We start from the raw sequence: 16238 nt of genomic DNA, 5'->3' as shown, positions 1-16238 counted from the left end.
TGGCACTGCTATAAAGAACTACCTGATACTGGGTAATTTATAAAGAAAAGAGGTTTAATTGGCTCACAGTTCCACAGGCTGTACAGGTAGCATGGCTGAGAGGCCTCAGGAAACTTACAATTATGGCAGAACACCAAGGGGAAGTAAGCACCTCCTCACATGGCAGCAAGACAGAGAGATTATGAAGGGGAAAGTGCAACACACTTTCAAACAACCAGATCTTGTGAGAACTCACTGTCATGAGAACAGCAAGGGGAAAATCTGCCTTTGTGATCCAATCACCTCCCACCACACCCCTTCTCCAACATTGAAGATCACAATTCAACATGGAATTTTGGTGGGGAAACAGAGTCAAACCATATCATTTCACTTTATAGGAAACTGCTACATTATTTTCCAAAAGTAGCTGTACAATTTTGAATTCTTAAAAGAAATATGTAAGAGTTCCAGAAGTTCCACCTGCTGTTTAATACTTGGTATTGTCAATTAAAAAAAATCACCATAGTAGATATGAAGTAGTAACCCATATGGCTTTAATTTGCATGTTTCTAATGGCAAATGATGTAAAGCATCTTTCCATATGCTTATTGTCTTTTTGCATATGTAAGGTAAAGTTTGTATGCAATTATTTTGTCCACTGTATTTATTTGATGGTTTATCTGTGCATTAGTATTAAAATGCTTCTTTTATAACTGGGAAGAATCATTTATCATTTATGTTTTGCAAGTATTCTCTCTTGTGTCTTTATTTTTTTTATTTTGTTAAGGAACATTTAAGAAGGAAATGTTTTCATTTGATAAAGTCTAGTTTATCACTTTTATGCTTCATAATTTTCATATTAATCTATGAAATTTTCTCCCAATCTAAGATCCTGAATATTTTCTCCTGTATTATCTTTCAGAAGTTTTATAATTTAGGCTCTTAGATTAGGTGTATGATTAACTTTAAGACATTTATGGTGTGAGTAGATGTAGGTCAGAAGATACAAAGTAGTATTTATGTAGGATGAACAAATCTAGAGATATAATGTACAACATGAGGACTACAGGTAATAGTTGTCCTATATTTGTGATTCATGCTAAATGAATAGATTTTAGCTTTTCTTGCCGCAAAAACCAAAACAAAACTGGGTAAATATGTGAGATGATAGATATGTTAATTTGCTTCATTATAGTAACCTTTTTATCCATATGTATCCCATAACTTCATAGTTTGTACCTTAAATATATACAGTATAATTTATTTTTAAAGTGTCCATTTTATTGCTCATAGATATCCAATTTTTCAGCACTTTTTTTTGCAACGACAATCTTTTCTTCTTAAATTGACTGTTTTGTTTAAATGAATAGGCCATATATGCAATTTATGTCTGAACTCTTCTTTCTATAATATTGATCTATCTGTCCATCCTTAGATCAATATACTGATGTCTAACCGTATGCCAGATTAGTGTGGTCTTGATGGGAAAAATTCACATTGTGTATTGGGGGAAAAAAAAAGTGAAATTTGTGGCCAGAAAGACAATGGTTTAGCATCTCCAATCTATCAATTCCTCAACGAGTGATGTTCAAATTGTAACTTTTCTTCTCCTAAAACCAATTACTTATTGTAAGATTGTTGTATGAAATAAATAACATTTGATTATATAAAGAGTGTTCCAGCACCTAGTAAATTAGAAAACACTTCATATATACTACCTCTTTATCCTTTGTTCAGGATAATTTAATAGAAAAAAGATTAGCTACAGTGTTTGTGGTAGTAACATCCACATTATGAATTCATGAAAAGGAAAATCAGAGCTCAGTTTTTCAGCTAAACATGTATTTCTACTTTGCTACAATAAATTCTACTCTATTTCAAGCAAGATTGGCATATATGACCATGCTTAATTGATATAATAAATTAGAATCATAATTTACTATAGCTTCAGATGGCATATTTTTCTAAGGAACTATCTATTTCTTGAGTCATAGCAAGATATACAAAATATAGTAACAATGTTCTTTTCAGAATACTGAATAAAATAGAGGTTTGTTCAACATTTTTATATGTTTGCATTAGAGAATAGTGGCCTAATTTAGAAAACATTTGCCATTTTGTGGTCGACATAAATCACAAACTACCATATATATTCTATTTTGTCCTACCATAAAACTCATTTCATACTGGGAATACACTTAACTAACAAAAATAGCACTAAGTATTTGAATGGATGTTTTTGAAATATGGCAGAGAATGAAAATTCAGAGGAAGTCTGGTATTAGAGTTTAGAAAAAATGATTGTTTATGTTTGTTCTGTAACTTCAAGACCCAGAATGCTGTATAATTGTAAAATTCGTAGTAACTACTGTCTACATCTTACTGCCCAAGACCTCACAGGTTAAATGGGCACATACATATTGCCTGAAACGTACAAAGCTGTTTTTTAACTCTGGTTATATTTTTATATTTTTTAAGTGAAAATGGTTTTTATTATTTTATTTTGTTAAGAAACATTTAAAAAGGAGACATTTTCATTTGATAAAGTATAGTTTACCTCTTTTATGCTTCATAATTTTCATATCAATCTATGAAATTTTTTCCCAAACCGATCCCGAATACTTTCTTCTATATTATCTTTCAGAAGTTTTATAATTTTAGATCTTAGATTAGGTGTGTGATTAACTACATGGGTAATGGTAAAACTATCAATGGCAAAACTAACTACATGGAAAATGGCAAAGACTAACTCTCCTTGAATTAGTAAATGCTGTGTTTTGCTATCTAAAGGTAACTCCATATAGATATACGACAATTTGAGGAACCGAAAATAGTTGGTCATTATAAGATTCAGAAAATCTTCAGCTTACCATTTTTTTCCACAAGATTACAGAATAGGGTGGTATTTAGAAAAGTCCTTAAATCATATCTAAGTTTGTGATACACCTATATCCCATGATTATGGGGCAACCATTTGATACATTTCCTTAGAATCAAGAGTAAGCAGAGGGAGCACATTTTAATTTTCTGCAACATTTTTAATGTGTGTGATTGGCCTATTTAGTAAATTTAACTTATTACATTCACTTTAATTTAAATGAAGCTGTTCTTAAGTTTAGTCAATCAAAGCAAAACCTATTTGACAATGCCTTTAGGGTTAGAAAATCAGTTGACATTTGACATGAGTACACATACAAATCTGCCAATGGATTATCTGCCTTTAAATAACACTATTGGAAACTTCAACGTCATAATAGGAATTAATCAGAAATGATCAAATCTTATGTTTTATAGAGAGTATATATTTACAATGATTTAAGTTTGCATTCATATTTACATGAATTTAGTCACTTTTTAAAAAAACGTGTATTTTAGGTCTGGGGTACATGTCAAGTTGTGTTATATAGGTAAACTTGTGTCTCTGGTCCTAGCCTAGTACCCAATAGTTAATTTTTTTGCTCTTGTTGCTTCTCCCACTCTCTGCCCTCAATTAGGCCCCAGTATCTGTCATTTCCTTTTTTGTGTTAATGAGTTCTCATCATTTAGCTCCCACTTATAAGTGAGAATGTGTGGTATTTGATTTTCTGTTCCTGTGTTAGTTTGCAAAGGGTAACGACCTCCAGCTCTATCTATGTTACTGCAAAAGACATGATCTCATTCTTTTTTATGGCTGCATGGTATTTCATGATGTATATGTACCATATTTTCTTTATCCAATCTGTTATTGATGGGCATTTAAGTTGATTCAATGTTTTTGCTTTTGTGAATAGTGCTGCAGTGAACATCCACGTGCATGTGTCTTCATGTTACAATGATTTATATTCTTCTGGGTATATACCCAGTAATGAGATTGCTGGGCCACATAGTAGTTCTGTTTTTAGCCCTTTGAGGGATCACCACATTGCTTTCTATGATGGTTAAACTAATTTACACTCCCCAAAACCGTGTATAAGTGTTTCCTTTTCTCTGCAACCTCACCAGCATCTCTTATTTTTTGTCTTTTTAATAATAGCCATTTTCTCCCATTCTGTAGTTTGTCTGTTTACTTTGTTGATAGAGTGTTTTGCAGTGCAGACACTTTTTAGATGTCATTTGTCAATTTTTGCTTTTGCGGAGATTGGTTTTGGCATCATCATCATGAAATCTTTCCCTGTTCCTGTGTCCAGGGTGGTATTGCCTTGGTTGTCTTTCAGGGATTTTATAGTTTTGGGTTTTATGTTTTAAGTCATAAACTATCTTGAGTTGATTTTTGTATGTGGTGCAAGGAAGCAGGCCAGTTTAAATCTTCCGTATGTGGCTAGCCAGTTAGCCCAGCACCATTTATTTAATAAGGAGTCTTTTCCCTCTTGCTTGTTTTTGTAAAATTTGTTGAACCGCAGATGGTTGTAGGTGTTTGGCCTTATTTCTGGGATCTCTGTTCTCCTCCACTGGGGTATGTGTCTTTTTTTGTACCAGTACCATGCTGTTTTGGTTACTGTAGCCCTGTAGTATAGTTTTAAGTCAGGTAACATAATGCCTTCAGCTTTGTTCTTTTTGCTTAGGATTGCTTTGTCTATTTGGGCTCTTTTTGGGTTACATATTAATTTTAAAATAGTTTTCCAGTTCTGAGAAGTATGTCATTGGTATTTTAGTAGGAATAGCATTGAATCTATAAATTACTTTGGGCATTATGGCCATTTTAATGATATTGATTCTTCCTATCCATGAGCATGGAGTGCTTTTTCCCTTTTCTGTTGTCTCTAATTTCTTGGAGCAGTGTTCTGTAATTCTCATTGCAGAGATCTTTCATTTCCCTGTTTGGTATGTTCCTGTGTATTTTGTTCACTCTTTGGCAATTGTGAATATGATTGCATTCCTGATTTGGCTCTCAGCTTGGCTGTTGTTGTTGTATACGAAAGCTAGTGATTTTGTATATTAATATCCTGAAAGCTTGCTGAAGTTATGCATCCGCTGAACGAGCTTTTGGCCAACACTATGGGTTTTTCTAGATGTAGAATAATGTCATCCACCAATAGGGATAGTTTGACTTCCTCTCTTCCTATTTCAATGCGCTTTATTTCTTTCTCTTGCCTCATTGCTCTAGCCAGGACTTCCGACGCTATGTTGACTAGGAGAGGTGTTGGGTCATTTCATACTCATAAGAACTCTATTATATAGTTATCCTCACTTTACATATAAAGAAATCAAGCCAGAGAGTTTAGAACTTGATTTGCCTACCAATCTGTCTCCACAGCCACTACACTAAATCAACATGATATCTCATATTGCTTTTGTATTCCCAACTAGGAAAATGTGATCATACGGCCATCCTACAGCTACATGAAAACATCTGCTTAATGTGCAGTGATGGATGCTAAATATTTGAAAATATAACTCTGTTAATGGTATTTGATATTTTAGGGACATATTACTTTAATTCTAAGATAATGTTAATTCTGAGGCATGGTTTTGTTTAATAAAATATATTCAGATAAAAATCATTACACATATTGATTGTAAGATGGCTCTTATTTATAGAAGCATGAAATATAAGTAAAAATAAATATCTTTACATTTTCATAGATAAAAATTACAGCTGAAATACATCAATAGGAGTTTATTGTTTATCAAGTATTATTTAATATTTTTATATCTTTATGCAGATATCAGTATTTCACAAAACAAATTTAGCTTAAGTTAGCTAAACTTTTACGGGTAAATTATTTTAAAAAAAGGAATATCAGGGCAGGATTATTATTTGTGAATTAAGATCCTACTACTCTTTGATTGTATTTCTATGTTATTTCTTTAATTATTGATAATGTCAAAAATTGACATTATCAATAACATTTATTGACACTATTGATAATGTAATTATTGTCATTATCAATCGTTAAGGAAATAACATAAAATATAATATAAAAATTATATATAAGGCCTGTATAAAAAAAAAAGAAAAATGAACTTTGATAAGAAATTAGAAACGTAATTAAATACAGGACACCTAAAAAGAAAGACCAGAAATACTTCATTACTCTGTTTACTAAACATGTTTTAAAGAGTCCAAAAGCAATTCTCAGTAATTGCTTTGGAGACTGTCAAATACATCTGTGGAAGATTATCAGATTGTGTCTAAAACAAAATGAAATGAATTAAAACGTGTTGAGAATCAGATAATACAGATAAAGTATAAATATCATTCTTAAGGATAATTCTTCATGCTGTATCTCTGCTAGAGTCTTTTCTAAAATTGTTATTTACAGCCTATAACATCAACTCTCTACTACTTTATGGAGAGAATTTTAGTTGTGTTAAAAGTATTTTGGAAGTTCCAACTTGAAAATGTAAAACCAAAAGCAAGTAGTAGTGATGTTTCCAAGCTTCAAAGAATGATTTGTTTATATGATTCTAGAATTACACTAAATATATATCTTCAGAGCAACATTATATTCTATTGGTTAAAAAATGCTTTTTGTAGATGTACAGGTGACATTTTCTTTTCTTTTTTTTTTTGAGATGATGTCTCGTTCTGTCACCCAGGCTGGAGTGCAGTGGTGCGATCTTGGCTCACTGCAAGCTCCGCCTCCCAGGTTCACGCCATTCTCATGCTTCAGCCTTCCTAGTAGCTGGGACTACAGGCGCCCACCACCACGCTTGGCTAATTTTTTGTATTTTTAGTAGAGACCAGGTTTCTCCATGGTCTCGATCTCCTGACCTCGTGATCCGCACACCTCGGCCTCCCAACGTGCTGGGATTACAAGTGTGAACCACCGCACCTGGCCTTATTTTCTTGTATACTATTAAACACACACAGAGTTCGAATTTTGTTTACATTTGTCTGTTTAAAATGTAATTATTGATTTTAATGATGCAATCTCTTTAAAATTCAAATAATGATTTCAAAAATTAAAATATTAAGCTTTAGCTAAAAATATTTTGTGCACATATTACTATGGTATGAAAGTTTAGAAAAACTGTGACTTAGGTATAAAAACTCAGTATTAGTTTTCGTGAAAAAAAAACAGTGATATTTATTTTTGGCCCATGCCTCTGAAATTTGTTTCACCATAGCCAGTTACATACACACACCTCATTAAAGGTAAAGAATGTATAATTACCACACGGGATTAATAATTTGTACCTTTTGAACTAAATTATTTAACTGTTTACTTTTATGGGATCATAGATAGTAAGTTCAGAAAATGAAAATGCATTTTCTATGCTAAGAGGAAAACTTTGGCATCTCTAATACTTTCTAGGGAGACAAAATGTGAACCTGTGGTTAGTACCTTAGTGTTTAAGAAGGAGAGCAAGTGACTAGATATCTCTCATATGTCCTGAAGTCAAACAAAACCTCTTTGCTAGGAAGATGTCTGAAGAAAATAACACAGGCTTTCTGTCTTTGCTTATGTATTGGACAGTACTAGGATACTTCAAGGGCAACTTTGAGGAATCCTTTGCATAACCTAAAAATGAGGTGGGGCAAAACATCTCAGCTCTAGAAATTCTTTGAACATTCTTAGATATGTGGGAATAGGGCTTGGAGAGGAAATGAAAGGACAAAATTATCTCAACAAACACTTCCCCAGCCTTCATCTCCACCTTGTCTTAGTCAGATCAGCCTGCAACAACAGATTATCATATACTGGATATTAAACACACACACACACACACACACACACACACACACAATTTATTTCTCACAATTCTGGAGGCTGGGAAGTCCAAGATCAGTGTGTTGGCAGAGCTCAGTTTGATGAGGGCCTATTTCCTGGTTTACAGATGGGCCTCTTCTTTCTGTGTCCTTATCGTGGGGTGCAGAGAGAGTTAGCCCATGTCTACTCCTTTTCTTGTAAGAGTATTAATTATGAACTACTACTTTGCAACGCCTCACCTCTAAATATCATCACATTTGGAATTAGCCTTTCAACATATGAATTTTGGGGATACACAAATATTTAGTCCACAGAAGTCTGAAGGACAGACTTTCCTTTTTTTTCTAGAACATTTGTTGACTCACTTTTCCGTTTTTGACACACAGTAAAAACTACCATAGCTAATTTAAGAAAAATATAGATAAACAGAAGGGTTATTTATGGATTAATAAAATTTACTTATAGTTAAAATGTTTCCCTAAAAATTTCCAAGGCGAGATAAAAATTTACTACTGCCAAAATCTATCACTGCTAAAAATCTACCACATATGTAAGAAAGAAATAATATCAATTCTATACAAGTTAAGAAGAAACACTTTGCAGCTCATTTTTCAGGGTCGGCATTACTCTGTTACCAAACCAGAAAAAAACATATAAAAAGAAAGAAACCTAAAGAATAACATCCCTAAGGAAATAGACACCAAAATCTTCAACAAAATCCTAGCTAGTCATATCCAGCAATATTAAATATAGATAGTAAATTACAAAAAGTGAGCTTTGTTTAAATATTAGAAAATCATTTAATATAATTCAGCATGCAGATAGGCTACTAAAGAAAATCCAAAGAATCTTTTCAATAGATACAGAGAAAAAGCATTGGACAAAAATGCAGCAATCATTCATAAACATAGTCTTATAATTGTATTAACTTAATAAAGGCATCATTATGGGCTAAATTGCTTCCCTCTCCTGAATTCCATATGTTGAAATTCAAATCCTCAGTGCCCCCAAATGTAATCATATTTGGAGATGGGGTCTTTACAGAGATAATTAAGTTATAATGAGTTCATTCAGGTGGGCCATAGTCCAATATGATTCATGTCCTCATGAGAAGAGAAAATTGAAACACAGACACGTACAGAAGGAAAACCTTGTGAAGACACAAAGAGAGTAAAGCCACCTGGAAACCAAAGAGAGAAGCCTGGAACTGATCCTTCCCTCACAGCTGTAACCAAATGTGGTGACATCTAGAGTTCAGCTTCTTAGCCTCCAGAACTGTGAGAAAATAAATTTCTGTGATACTTTTTGGCACCAACCTTAGGAAACCAATACAGGGATTTGCAAACAACCTGCAATTATCATTAAACTTAATGATGAAAAACTGAATTTCCTGTAATACCTGGAAAAGGCAAGAACATTTATTCTTACCACCTCTATTTTAACATCTTACTAGAGCCCCCAGCTAGTGCAATAAAACTGAAAAAAAGATGCAAAAAGCACACAGATAAGGAGAGATGAAATAATACTCTCTTTACAGATAACTGATGACACAGGTGAGTGTACAGGCAATCTTCAAGAATATACAAAATGGCTACTGGAACAAATAAATTTAATGAAGCTACAGGACACAAGATTATTAAAGAAAATCAATGATATTTGCTTATACTAGCAATAGGCATGTTATTGTATCATTTACAATAACATCCAAAGCATGTAGTATGTATGGCTAAATTCACCAAAATATAGATTGTTGAGATATTCTATGAAACGTTATTGACAGCTAAAGAAGGCCTATATAAATGGAGAGATGTGTTAGGGAAACTAAAGATTCAATAATGTTAAGATTTCAATTATCCAGAAATTTATACAGGTTTAAATGAAGCCTTATTAAAAAGATTAGTAGCTAGCTTTATTAAATTCCAATGATGTCTCACTATGCTACATATTTTTAAATTTTTAAAACACATGTATAATATGAAATGATTGAATCAAGGTAATTGATATATCATCACCTCAAATACTTATCACTTATTTCTCCTGTCTAACTAAAGCACTGTACCCTTTGATATCTCCCAATTCTCCCCAGTCCCCAGCCTCTGGTCATAATCATTCTAGTCATTGCCTTTATGAGTTCAATTGTTTAAGATTCCTCATATAAGTGAAAACAGGTACTATTTGTCTTTCTGTGCCTGGCTTATTTCACTTAGCATAATGTCCTCAGGTTCATCAATGTTGTCACAAATGATAGGATTTCCCTCTTTTTAAAGATTTAATGGTATTCCATTGGGTGTGTTGTGTGTGTGTCCATGCGTGTGTGCATATGTGTGTATATACACACTACATATAAAGAGTGTGTGTGTATCACATTTTGTTTATCCATTCATCTGTTTATGGACAGTTGGTTTGATTCCATAACTTGGCTATTGTAAACTATCCTGCAATGAATATAGAAGTGCAGATAGCTTTTCAACATATTTATGTTTATAAAATCCTTTGGATATAGACCCCAAAGTAGAGTTGCTAGATCACATAGTAATTCCATTTTTAGGTTTTTAAGGAACCTCCCTACAGTTTTCTGTGGAACAAATCAAGAGCAAGAGAACAAACGACCCAATTAAAAGTAGTCAATGCACCTAAATAGATGTTTCTCAAAAGAAGCTGCTCCTAAATGCAAATGGCCAACAGATATATGAAAAAATAATCAACATCACTAAATATTGGTGAAATACAAATTAAACTACAATGAGATAGTCACACAGGTCAGAATGGCTACTATCCAAAATGATGAAAGATAAAAAGTGTTGATAAGAATGTGAAGCAAACCAAACCATTGCAGACTGTTGGTGAGATTGTAAATTACTCCAATTATACTTGGCAGGGATATTCTAAACTGATTTTGGAACTATAAAGGAAGTGGAATAGCTTTTTATTTTTTTTAATTTACTAAAGAGAAGTACATAGAAGACTTAACTTTTCCTGCTTCAAGACTCACTATAAAGTATAGTCATAAAGACAGTGTGGTATTGGAGGACAGACATACAGAAGCATGGGACGAAATAGAAAGTACAAAAATTAATAAACACATATACAGTCATTTGATTTTTGCCAAAGATCCCAAGGAAATGAATGAGAAAATGATAGTTTTCTACAAATAATATTGAAGTAATTGGAGTTCACATCAAAAATAGAAAAACTTTTAAGTCTTAAAACTTAAATCATAAACTTAAGTATAAGTCAGCTTCAAAAGTTGAAGAAGAACACAGGCATAAAACGAACAAACAAATGTTGTGACATTGAATCAGGAAAGATTAAAATAATGCTCAAAGGGCATGAGCTATAATTTAGAATGAAGATAAATTCAATGTATAAATATTTTTAAAAAATTCATTTTCAAAAGAGGCTCAACGCATTGAAGAACCAAGCAAAACTGTGAGATGATGTTTTCAAATATAAATGGATAAAGAAATTGTGTACATAACATCTAAGTTATACTTAAAACTCAATGAAGAAGAAAACTCAACAATAAAACAAATGTTTGAACACTTTGACAAATATACATGAATGATAAATAAGAACATAAATATATAAGAAAAATGGCTAAAAAGTAAAAAGATTCAAATTAAATTGGCAATCATATACACCTACCTACCTAAATATTAGATAAAATTAAAAATCTGATTATACGACATTATATAAAATTTCAGAAAAAAAGTAAAAATTCTTTAACTTTGGGGATTTGGATTATTTACTGTTATATCAAAACATATTATACACATGCAACATTTTAATAATGTATTATTTGCTTGTCTTAATATTCTAGAATGCTCAAGGATGATTCCATCTATTAATGAAACAGGATATATGGTAGAGAAACAATTGTTTCACAAGACGGTTTATCACGATAAAATTATAATAAATCACTGGAGATAATATGTTTATGTGACATTTGAACTCCTATCTGGGGAAAAATAATGCTAGATCAGTGCCTAACATATTGTCTCAAATTAAATAGAAAATATATTAAAGAGTTGAATAGTAATAAAAAAGGAGATAAAGCAGGAGGAGAGAAACAATAAATTCTAGGTGAAAATACATGTGATTGTTTGACTTTAGTCTATAAACAGATTCCTACACAAGCAATATAACAAATTCAATGAGAAGAATTTAGAGACTTGATAAAATATAAAAATCTGTGTGATCAGCTTCCCAAAATTTATCTTAAAAAGGAATGTAAAAATGAGAAAAAATATTTTATCATGTGTATCAAACCTAGAACATCGTTATTAAAACATGCATACAGATGAACACAAAAAGTAGAAAAATAAAATAGACAAGCCAACAAAGAATATCAATAGCCATTTACACAAATAATAAATTGAAACAGTAAATGATTTAACATCTTTAAAGGGGGGGCAGTGCATCAAACAATTCAAGAAATTCAAACAAAAATAACAATAATGAAAAAACAAAAAGAAATTGGAAAATTTATTGTTTGATTTTGTTAAATATTAGTAGAATGGAACATTGAAATAATAACTTGAACTCTGCTGGCATGTGCATAAATTGCTTTAAAATATAGTTCTGTATAGCTATTTGGCCATAGGATGACAATGCTTAAAAATATCATCTTAAACCCATTAATTCCCTTTCTAGGAATGCATCCAAGAAAAATTTCAGAGGTTTAGACAAAAATTATGAACAAAGATACATACAGCTCTTTATAATAATGAAAAAAATTTAACTGCAATCTCTTCTCAATGAGGCCAACTTAGGGGCTTATTTCAACCTCTTTTTAAATCCTTTTTATGTAGTTCTATATTTTCCCATGAAAATTATCACCTTCTATCATAATGTTACAATTATTTATTATTTATTATAATTTATCAGTTACTTCCTGCCACGAGAGCATAAGTTTTATGTGTGCAGCCATTTTTTTTTTCCTAGCTGTGTTAACTGATGTATATAGGCCCTGCCTATATTAAGTACTCAGTAAATAATTGGTGATTAAAATAATTAATAATAATTTTATTATATATGTATTTTATTATTTACTAAATAATAAAATTATGTTTTAAAACACAATGAGTAGGCATATTTAAGCATATATACATTTTCCTGTGTGTGCAAAAATCAGACAACAATCTATTTTCATAGTGACCATAATCATACACATATATACATGTATGTATTCAAAACAAAAGTATGCAAAGGCTCAAATGGTAGAATTAAAGGTGATCTTCATTTGCCCTCATCTCTAAATATTCTATAATTATTATATAATAATTGAATACTTAGAAACAATATAATTAAAATATCATAGTCTAAATATATAGATATATAAAGTAGTTCATAAAGATAATGTACCTCAATATCATATATTTAAGAGAAACAAAAATATCTTAGTATATGGATTTAAAATGGGGAATTGAGGAAACATGCATGAAGTGAAATGAGAGCTTATAGTACAGGATTGTGCCATGAAGAATTGAGACTTTTATAAAGATATGAAAAATTCATAAAGCTGCCACCTTCCCCAAGCCACTGGCATCCCTGGGCTAGCCCATTTATTACAGCGGTCCTCAACTGCTTACTCCATTTGCTCATTTACCTCTGTAATCTTTTCACTGCAGCAGAGGGCTTTTAATATTATACGAGACGAGTTGCCTTTTTCTTCTCAAAAATCTACAATGGTTTTCTGTATCATTCAAGGCAAAAGTCAAAGTACTTAACTGTCCACACTACCCTAATGGACGTGAAACATCTACCAAATTTTGGGATCAGATTATGTCATATCAAGATTTACCTGTCTATTCTAAATAAACCTAGCAAACCCTCAGCCGACAGCAACTTATTCCTTACTATCCGGTTTCAAGCAATTCTCCTATCTCAGCCGCCCGAGGAGCTGGGACTACAGGCACCTGCCAACACGTCCTGCTAATTTTTGTATGCTTAGTAGAGACAGGGTTTCACCATGAAGGTTAGGCTGGTCTTGAACTCCTAACCTCAGGTGATCCACCTGCTTTGGCCTCCCAAAATGCTGAAATTACAGGCGTCAGCCACCGCGCCTGGCCCTCTGGTATTATTTTTCTTCACTGGAATTGTCACTATCTGCTATAAACCATGACAGAGGTAGAAAATGCCATGTACTGTACATATATATTAAATATTTATACATGCATACAGACAGACATATGCTCAAACACATACACACACAGAATATACATTACATACACTTAATACAATTATTTGGTTCACACCTTAGTATGCCTAGCATATTATATATTTAATATTTTTATTTCACCAATTAATGCATGTCTGCACAGGCACACACTTTTGCTATTTCATTTCTCTAAGTCCTTCGTCTTGAAAATGCAATTCTTCTTAAAAGAATGAATTTTAATTACTTGATTCAACGTTGTATTTTTTTTTAAATCTAGCTTAAGGCCTGGCACATGCATGGAAACTGATGAGTATTTATTTACTGAATTAGACATTAAATAAATCGGTGCATCTTTTGTGGTCACTCTTTCTACATAATAAAGATTTGATGGTTAATATCTGCATATAATGTGAAAGACATTGTAAATCTACTTATGTATATGTATATATATGTACACATAAATATATATATAATTGATTTGATCAATTTATTGGTCTTCCTATCTGTCTATATCTATACCCTATATTTATCCTTCCATTGCTCAGCAATTTTAAGTGAGGTGCTCCTGTATAAGTGATTTCTTCTCAAGTTCTTGTTATTTCTTTAAGTTCTCTCCCCAGTCCTAAACAACTACAAAACTTCCTAAGCAGATAAAGTTGAAATAGTTCACAGCAACATTCTGATTTAACTCTATTCATATACCCTAGGTGGCACAAGGAGAGGTTGAAAAAATCTGCGCAGATTGTTTTACATACCTCAATAGAGCCTTTTATATAATTCTGAGTGACTAATTTCTTTCAGCCTGTTTAGACAGGATTAGATCAAACTGAGAATCTCTCCTAACATAATTGCGTGATTATCTTGGGATTCTTCTTTTGTTGCTCCTCTTGTTACATCACGTCATTTGGAAAAGAAAATCTGTCGAATTATACATGGTGAGTTCTAGAATTTTGTGAATGTAAGCACACAGTCTTTGAGATATAAGAACTTTATGACATAATTATGAAGATAAACATTGATCCTCACATCTGCTCTGTCAAACTGAGCGTAAGTGGTTCATAGTCTGTACCACAGCTAAATTTAAAGTGAGTGATCATTTTGATAAATATTGTGACTGACATTTATATGGTCTAGAAAAGTATCTGACTGACTTTTATAAACCAGATCTATGAGTTGAGAATGGGAACACTGTTAGGCCCGGCACGCAGGGTGTCTCACACTTGTAATCCCAGCACTCTGGGAGTCCTAGAAGGGCGGATCCCATGAGGTCAGGAGTTTGAGACCAGCCTGGCCAACATTGTGAAACCCCATCTCTACTTAAAAAAATGCAAAAATTAGTCAGGTGTGGTGGCACGTGACAGCAGTCCCAGTTACTCAGGAGGTTGAGGCACGAGAATCGCTTGAACCTGGGAGACGGAGGTTGCAGTGAGCCAAGATGGAGCCACTGCACTCCATCCTGGGTGACAGAGCAAGACTCTGCCAAATAAAATAAAATAAAATAAAATAAAATAAAATAAAATAAAATAAATAAAGAATGATAACATTGTTGACTAGTGAAACTTAAAGAAACAGTCCCAGAAAAAGTTATTTTTAATTTAATTTACCAAGTCCTTGGAAAGTAGGTTTTTCTTAGTGAGCTGAGGAAAGAAATTTGATAATTTTACAAGAATTATCTAGATATTATTTCTCATTTATTGAAGTTTTCAAAACTAGTTCAGAATACTCTTACATCAGGAATTATCTTTTAACTAGATAAGCAGAATTCTCATGACATTAAGTGTAGCTTAAGTTAATGGTCATTTATAATTTAGAATGCCATCTATGTCAATAAAAGTAACAAGTAACTGCATGAGTATTGTAAAATGAAATAAAATATCTGGATTTTTCAGTTTATTTCTCTTATAATGTATTCAAACAAAGAACTGTGGCCCGAGATATTTCTTTTAAGAAGTACGATAATTTTTTTACTTTGTTTTTTAAAATTCTTTGAATTGAATATTTGTTTTGAGCTTATGTCAATTGCAATTAAGCTATTTTTGTAAATTAAGTGGATTTGAGTGGCACCCTTTATAACTTCCTCTTTGATAGGCAGCTTTATTCTTGAAGAATCTCTCTATTCTTTCCTAAATTGAAAATTAGAATGTTGGCTAAGTACATGACAATGAGGTAGATAATCGAAAAGTATATTCACTTCACAGAAATAGAAAAATCATTTTTATTAGGCACTGTGTAAAACCAAAGTACACCCCAAACTTCTAACCTATTTGGTTTCAGAATATTTATAACATTTTTTTTTATTTACCTTGCGTGGCAGACATGTAAGTAATAGTGTGGCAGCACCTATTAATTTTTTGGAGTAATTTATTTTTCTTTAGTAAGACTGAGAAGTTGGATGAAGTAACTGGTAGTGATTAAAGAGAGTTGTGAACTCAAAGAATCTATTGATGAAAGAGTTGTTGAGATAT

This window comes from Symphalangus syndactylus, chromosome 10, assembly GCF_028878055.3.
Source record: "Symphalangus syndactylus isolate Jambi chromosome 10, NHGRI_mSymSyn1-v2.1_pri, whole genome shotgun sequence".
NCBI classification, from domain to species: domain Eukaryota; kingdom Metazoa; phylum Chordata; class Mammalia; order Primates; family Hylobatidae; genus Symphalangus; species Symphalangus syndactylus.
This window is presented reverse-complemented; position numbering follows the sequence as displayed.